Source organism: Benincasa hispida, chromosome 4, assembly GCF_027475165.1.
Source record: "Benincasa hispida cultivar pf3 chromosome 4, pf3_genome.v1.1, whole genome shotgun sequence".
NCBI lineage: Eukaryota > Viridiplantae > Streptophyta > Magnoliopsida > Cucurbitales > Cucurbitaceae > Benincasa > Benincasa hispida.
In genome coordinates this window covers 46,161,266-46,169,613 of record NC_143481.1, presented here as the reverse complement: position 1 = coordinate 46,169,613, position 8,348 = coordinate 46,161,266, and the positions used below count along the sequence as shown (strand labels likewise).

Here is an 8,348-nt window from a genome sequence, read left to right as displayed (position 1 = left end):
AAATTAAAGAATCTGAAGCTGTGATATGATGTTGGTAAAAGTGAGACAAAAGTTGTAGAAGAGAATAATTGAAAATGGAACCCACCATAGCACTGATACTAAGGATTCTAGATGTATTATTACATAACAGAACATAAAAGGGCAAATACAATACGAACAAAACATAAAGGAAAAGTATGGGGAAAATGCAAAGGGAAATAACATCCAAACAAGTCTTAAGTTCCATTTAACATGTTGAAAAAGGTTAAGCATGTAGCATTCGCAGCTCCGCCAACTCCAAAGCCACCTCCTTCATGGTAGGACGCTCATCACCTTTTACTCTTACGCACTCTTTTGCTAGCTTTCCCACTTCTTTTATCTCCTCAATATTTGCTTCCGTTGCCAATCCCTCCTCAACAATTTCTTCGAAACGATTTTCATTCATCGCACACAGGGCTATCTTAGCTAGAGTTCTTTCGGCTTCTGGCACATCAAAACGCACTGCCTTCCTTCCCGTTATAAGCTCAAAAACCAAAATTCTAAAGCTGTACACGTCGCTCTTCTTCGTCAATTCACTTGTCAACAAGTACTCGGGTCTAAATATCCAAGTGTCCCTTGCACCATTGTGGATAGCTGAGTATGATCTAGTGGAACCAGCTTCGAAGCTCCAAAATCAGACAGTTTTGCAGTGTAATCATGGTCTAAAAGTACATTAGAAGACTTGATATCTTTGTGGATGATGGGAATACAAGTAGAAGAATGCAAATACTCGAGGACGCTGGCAATTTTTGAAGCTATCTTAAGTCGAATTTCCCAGGAAAGAGGAGCATGGTCGATTTTGTTGTGGATGTGTTCAAAGAGAGTGCCGTTGGTTACGAACTCATAGACCAACAAAGGAACTTTTGTCTCCAAACAGCACCCTATTAGCTTGACGACGTTGCGATGGTTGATTTGTGACAAAACAATGACTTCGTTAATGAATTGGTCAGTTTGAGATTGGTCAAGTAGTTTTGATTTCTTGATTGCGACTATCAAACCGTCGTCTAAGACGGCTTTGTAAACGGTGCCAAAGCCACCTTTTCCCACCACTGCACTGTCATTGAACTTGTTTGTTGCCTTCTTCAACTCTTCATGGGTGAAAATTCTGAACGTATCCACCTGTGATTGCGACTGAGAAAGATGTTGAAGCACCAAGCCTCCATTCTTCTTGAAGAAATTATTCTTCTGTTGAATGAGCTTCCACTTTGCATAACCCAAACATAAAAATGTGCACCCAATCACTAAAACTGTTAGCCCTACCGTACATCCTACAATTTATTTCAGCAACGAATAATATTTTTGTAACAAAGAGATGATCAAAAATAGAAAAAATAAACTCACTGATCATGTATTGAGTGAAGCTTTTATTGATTTGAATTGGATTGCATCCTTTTCCGCTCTTTCTTCCATCTCCTTTATAGTTCTTACGACAACTGCAGGTATAGTTTCCACGTGTGTTAACACACCTATGCTTATCTACGCAATCATTCAGCCCTTCCTTGCATTCATCTACATCTGAAAATGTGCCAAAATTGAACAACCAACAATATTAACTAAACCCTAAAACTTCACCTGATTGTAAATTTACCCATTTTTTAGTCCCCACTTAAATCAAAAGTTTAAAGTTAATTTATCGATTACATAAAATTTAAGATTAGGATTTTTTTTTTTTTTTTGAGTATGATTCTCTTTTTGCCCGTCCGTTTAAAAATAAACACTTTTATTCGTAGCTTTTGAGTTCATTTAGTCATTAAATTTAAGATTTTACACTTTTACTACTCCTACTCCTGAGTTCATCACTTGTACTCACCAGTAAAATCTTCAAAAAAAAAAAAAAAAAAGAAAAAAGAAAAAGAAAAAGAAAAAAAAGAAAAAAGAAAAACTAACTGTTAATCATTTGAGTTGATATCGTTTTTATTTATTTAAAATAATTAAATTACTTTTTGTTGATTTTTTGCTGGACTGTTAATATTAATATTGTTGTTTTCAAAACTTATTAGAAAAATATTGTTGTTTTGAAACTTATTAGAGAAATATTGTTGTTTTGGGAGTTCGAGGCTAGAAGTCGAACATTGAGAACTCGACTAATGTGGAGGTCGAAGGTTGAGAACTCGACGAACAAAGAAAAACTTGGAAACAATACATAGGCCGAAACTTCAACTCTCGACAAGGGAAATCTCGCGAATCTCCCTTAGGTTGTTAAAGATTGAAGTTTCGACACACATCCACCCTCGAGATTGCAGGTTTATTACTTTTCTTTTTCCCTCATAGAGAAAATAAAGTAATGAGATGGTATACTATATGTATCTGTGTACTCGAGCTGCTTTTAACAACCTATGCATTTTGTTATCATTTCGAATTAGACGGAGGCTAGTGGGATTGACGTGAGGGGGTGGGGATGGCTATATTTCTGGGAGCAAACTTCAGGTGAATATGAAGCATATGGATACAAGTTATGCCTTGGAATGAAAGACAATTCCGAATTAGCTTTGTCTACGAACAAAATTTTGTATATTAGGTTGTCGAAGGTTACACACATGTCAAAACTTCAAAGCGATTAAGAAGATAAGTGGGCTGAAGCAGATTAAGGAGAGAGCGAGATTCAAAGCGAGAATGTTGGAGAGAGCAAGGTTTAGTTTATATTGACTAATCTGACTAACATTGAACTTGGTAAAATGAAATGGTTGAATAATTGAAAAATGAGATTATTCAGGAATACACATTGAATGCTAAGATTACGCATTGAGTTTCTAGTAGTAAATCCATAATAAAAAAAGTGTTTGTGATTGTTCCAAAAGAAATGAAAGATAGTAATCATTAATGGAAAAATAACAACAATAACAGAGAGAGCGAGATATTGAGAGAGAGCGAGAGAGAGATCTTAGGAGAGAGCGAGAGTCTTCACTTTATTTGAACTTTCCATAGAAATATATATAAAAAAAGAGAAAAAAAGAGCTAATAATCATACTATAATTGAATAATTATTAGACTATAATTAAATATATTAGATTATTATACTATAATTGAATAATCATTAGACAATAAATTGAATATATTAGACTATTATACTATAATTGAATAATCATTAGACAACAAATTGAATATATTAGATTATTATATTATAATTGAATAATCATTAGACAACAAATTGAATATATTAGATTATTATACTATAATTGAATAATCATTAGACAATAAATTGAATATATTAGATTATTATACTATAAATTGAATATATTAGATTATTATAATGTAAAACTTTATTGATTAAAAAAAATGAATATACAGTAGATTATTATAAAAAAATTGAATATACAATAAATTATAATAAAAAAATTGAATATACAATAAAATGAATATATAATAAAAAAAAATATTTATTATTCAATCCCTAACTATCTGGAGCCCGTCTTAGTTACGAAGGACACTTCCTTCGATTTTGTCCTAATTGGTTACAAAATCCACATCGTTGTTGAGTGGCTGGTTCTGTCCAATCCATCTCGTTGTGATAACATGAACTTTTCGGTCTACCAGGTCTTCTCAACAACGATGGATCAGGATGTAAGATGGGCACATTAGGGTGCGTGATCCAGTAATCTTCATGCGGTACAGGTTGAAATTGAAAAGAGTAATATTCAGCATACGTTGACAATTTGTAATAGTCCTCAATAAAATCTTCGTAGTTCATATTAAAATGTGAGCAAACGGCCATAAAATGCGAGCATGAAATGCCGAATGCTTGCCACTTGTTACATGAATAGTATCGCTCGGTATGATGGCTTGTTCAAGATCACTAAGTATGAAACACCTAACAGAAATTGTAATACACGAAGAGGTGTGTTTAATTTCAGATCGACATGCTGGTATAATTGCAGCAGTGAACAACCCAGCAAATGGTTGGACGGGACCGAAATGTCATCATCATTTCTGCTTACGACATATCGTCAGCAACTTCAATAAAAAGTATAAATTTAATTCATTGAAAAATTATGTTTATCATGCCAGGTGTCAATTTCAAATTCAAAAGTTCAACAAAGCAATTAAAGATATCAAAGGAATAAATCGGAGGTGTCTGAGTTTTTTTGACAACATTAGTTTAGAGCAATGGACTCGAGCACATGATGGAGGATTCAGATATGGGTGGATGACGATAAATCTATCAGAGTGCATAAATGGAGTCCTCAAAGGAGCTCGATTGTTGCCTATAAATACTCTTGCTCAGATAACATTCTTCAAATGCGTGAACTATTTCGAAAAAAGAAGAGAAGAAATAAGGGATGCATTGGAGTGTGAGTTTTTCGAGAAAAGAAGATAACATTCTTCAAATGCGTGAGTTTTTTACATTATTCTTTACCCTCACACTTTTCTCTACTATTCAATTATAGTCAATTTTAATATATATATATATTTTTTCAGATCATGGCTTTAAACCCAGGACCCGTTGATCCCGATGTTTTGTACGACCAGTCCATTCATCGATCATATATTGTATGGCGAGATCGTACTACTGGAGAAATATCTTGCAGACGTCGAGAGGCAGTTCTCCAGTGCACTATTCCGCTCCACACTCGAATACTACTGCTACTGCACACATCTGGGTTCTATGGGGTTGCCAGATTAGGATTTATTCAGTTGGACTAGCATCTGATCAGCCTTGGTTGAGAGATGGAGGCCCGAGACGCATACATTTCATATATCTGTTAGAGAGTGCACTATCACTCTACAAGACATAGAAGTGTTGTTGGGTTACCTGTTGACGGTGAGCCGGTCACCGGAGTGATGTACGATAACTGGTTAGAAGTTTGTCAACTGTACCTCGATGGGACCCCACCTGCCGACAAGATTAAAGGATCGAGGTTAAGTTTAATATGGTTAAAAATACAATTCTGTGAGCTCACAGATGAAGCAGACGAGGAAACCGTCATAAGATATGCACGAGCATATATACTACAAATGATGGGTGTTAGTCTGTTTTCAGATAAATCAAGTCATTTTGTTCACTTGATGTTCCTGCCACTGTTAGCTAACCTCCATGATGCGGGGTGGTATTCGTGGGGTGGAGATGCTTGGCATAGTTGTATAGACAACTATGCAAAGCAATAAGACCTGAGGTTCGAGAGATAGTTGGGCCTCTCATACTTTTGCAACTATGGGCTTGGGAGTGATTTCCAACAATGACTCCACAGCTACATCATGTTAATGACGCTCAATTAGTTGGACGAGCCTACGATTCTCGGTATGTTGTTTTAATTCAATTTAATTTTTATATCACTAGTCTAGTTAATTTAAATTCTAAATTATCAATTTAAAAATTTAGGTGGAGAGACAAATTTTGTGTGACTAGGATAGCCACACATGTAGTCAACCAGTATAGATACATGTTTGATCTGCTTCAACCTGAACACGTACATTACACTAAACCTAATTGATTATTTTATTCACATTTTTATTGTATTTGTCTTTAATATTCTCTAATAAAATATTTTGTGTTTCAGGTTATTTGGGAGCCATACAAAATTATTATGCATACTTTGTCTAATTTTTGTACGAATGGTCAAAACATATGGCGGACGATAAGTCATCTCATATATTTTCACATTGGTGAGTGGCATCTTCCTGACAGGGTGATGAGACAATTCGGTTTTTAGCAGGATGTCCCATCGCCTTGTAATACTGAACCCATACTGCATGATATTGACCTAAGGACTGAAGATTGGTCTAAAAAAGTTGCACATTTGGTAGTGCGATGGCACTATCGTGCAAGGTTTATTGCAGTTGGGGTCTCTCTTGAACAGTTTGACACAGATGTCACTCTAGAATATATTCATTGGTATAATAATATCACAATGCGCTACATCACTCGTTCGAAAGTAGCTATAGGTCATCTAGTAAATGAATGAATATTATCTAATTATTTTTAATTTAAATTTATTTTAAATATTGTCTAATTGTTTTATAATTCACAGAGATCGAACAACAGTAGACTCCGTGAGGTTGCGAATGATCCGAACCAGGTTCTTGCTATATGTAGTGACAACCAAAGCTATATGGAGGAAATTCATTTTATGTACGATATACCTATTGTTCCTCCACCAGCTCCTAGACGTAGAGAACCTGTTCGGGAAGAGGATGAGTTTGATGAGGTTGCACATAATGTGGAAGAGTTGCCCCCTATGATGCAGACGCAGAGTCAAACTGATTATGTTAGTCCGATGATGATGATGCCAGCATTTGGTTCAGGACATTATGACTCAGAGGCTGGTCCTTCGTCTTCATACCTGCATGGACATGGTCGAGGTCGTGGAGAGCATAATGAATATTTATATTATGAAGCGTCTGCAGAGGTACCAGGGCAACATCAAGAAGAACCTGAGCAACCTCAAGTTCGAAGTCGACGACGACAACCAGCTCGAAATCGATGACGTCCGCCTTGTGGGACACATTGTTTTTTGTAATTATTTTTTATATAAATGAGATATTTAATTTACATTTTTTTATTTTTATGAGTTATTATTTTTTTAATTTATTATTTTTAGAGTTTAAATAAAATAATAATTTTTTTTTAGAAATTTTTTTATAAAATGAAAAATTAAAAAAAAAAGAAAGGAAGAAAGAAAGAAGAAGGTGGAATGTGTAATAATTAAAAAAGAAAAAAAAAAGAAATTTGTACGGTATTCTCGCTCTCTCAAACTCTCACTCTCTCAAAAACTCGCTCTCTCTCATAATCTCGCTCTCGAATTTGATTGGGAAGTTCAGTGGCAAAAAGAAGGAGATTCATTAGCTCGTTATTTAGTCAGACTTGCTGAGATGACAGAATCCGTAAAAATTATTCAACAAGCTTTAGAAAGAATTTCAGGGGGAACTTATGAAAATTTAGAAATACGATCTTTTGATAGAGAAAGGTCTCCGGAATGATAATTAAACAGGCTCAATAATAATATTAGAAGGACAAGGTCGAGGGTTCAAAGTTCGACGTACAAATGAAAGGAAGGTCGATGATTCAAAATTCGATCTATCTAGGTCGAATTTTCAACCCTCAACTTATTTGAAAAAAAAACAATATTTTTACAAATAGTCTGAAAACAACCATATTTTCCTAAATAGTTTCTAAAAGGACAATATCCTTTTAATTTTCTCATTTTTTGCTACTATTATTTTAATTGGAAAAATCACCTCATAACCATTCTAATGGACAATTAAGAAGATAACAATCTAGCTGAAAATATCAACAAATATAACATAATGTAAAAAAATCACAAAAATTACAAAATTTATATAGTATATCAATTATAGACGATATTTCCGGTATGAGTCTACAGTGATAGATCATATAGTTGGTAAGAGTCTATTAACGATAGAAATTGATCTATCATTGATAAACTTTGCTATATTTGTAATTTTTTTAAAATGTTATTATATACTTAGTTATTATCCCTAAAAATGTTACTCATTTCAATTACCTTTATTTTAAATTAATAAATAAAAATTTAATGCTAAGAACAAAAAGTGAGCATTTGTGTTATAAAATCCTAAAATCTAGAAATTTAAGTGCCAAATGAAAACTAAACTCAAAACTAGTGGTAAAAAATTTAACATATTAAAATTTAAGAAATAATATATTAATTGAAAACTGAGCAACGATTTTTTTTTAAAAAAAAAACTTTTAATCAATCATCCATCTCTCATCTCAGTGATCATTACAATGGAAACTATATTCAAACTAACTTTAAAATTTTTTTTCCTTCAATATTATATCAATACTTTTAACTATCTATTTCATCTCATTGATCATAAAATTGAAAAATAGATTAGAATTCAGAGATAAATAAAGTTTTTACCTTGACAACCTAGAGGGTGATATGGATTCCCTCTGAAACCATCCAAACATCGGCAACGATATTGAGATCCATCACTGAGGAAGCTAATCTTTTTGGCGTTTGGTCCACATATATTAAAAAAATTAGGAAATTTGGATGGAAAATTCATTGGCCTCTTTTCTTTATATTTAAAAAAAAAATAATAATCATATAGAAACTTTTTCTAGAATCAATAATTTTCCATGAATTTGTGTTTTCTTAACAAAATACTAAAGAAAGAGGGATCGGGAGGCTCATCGAGATATCTCAACTCCATTTAGCACCTTCATCATATCCTAAAAGCAATAGATTTCATTCAAAAGTGAAAGGAAGGTGTACAAAGAAAGCTAGAGGACGGTTCCAAACAAAAGATAAAAAAGAGACTAGAGAAAAGTCTTGCAATTCAATACAGTAGTAATGCATCTTAGTTACTATAAAGAGCTAAGGAAATGATATCGTCCCATAGATGATTCT

General features: G+C 33.6%; 1 pseudogene; it reads right to left on the bottom strand.

Annotated features, from left to right (window-relative positions):
* Positions 1–244: 244 nt before the first annotated feature.
* Positions 245–8,004, bottom strand: LOC120076222 (wall-associated receptor kinase 2 pseudogene; annotated as a pseudogene).
* Between the last annotated feature and the right edge of the window lie 344 nt (positions 8,005–8,348).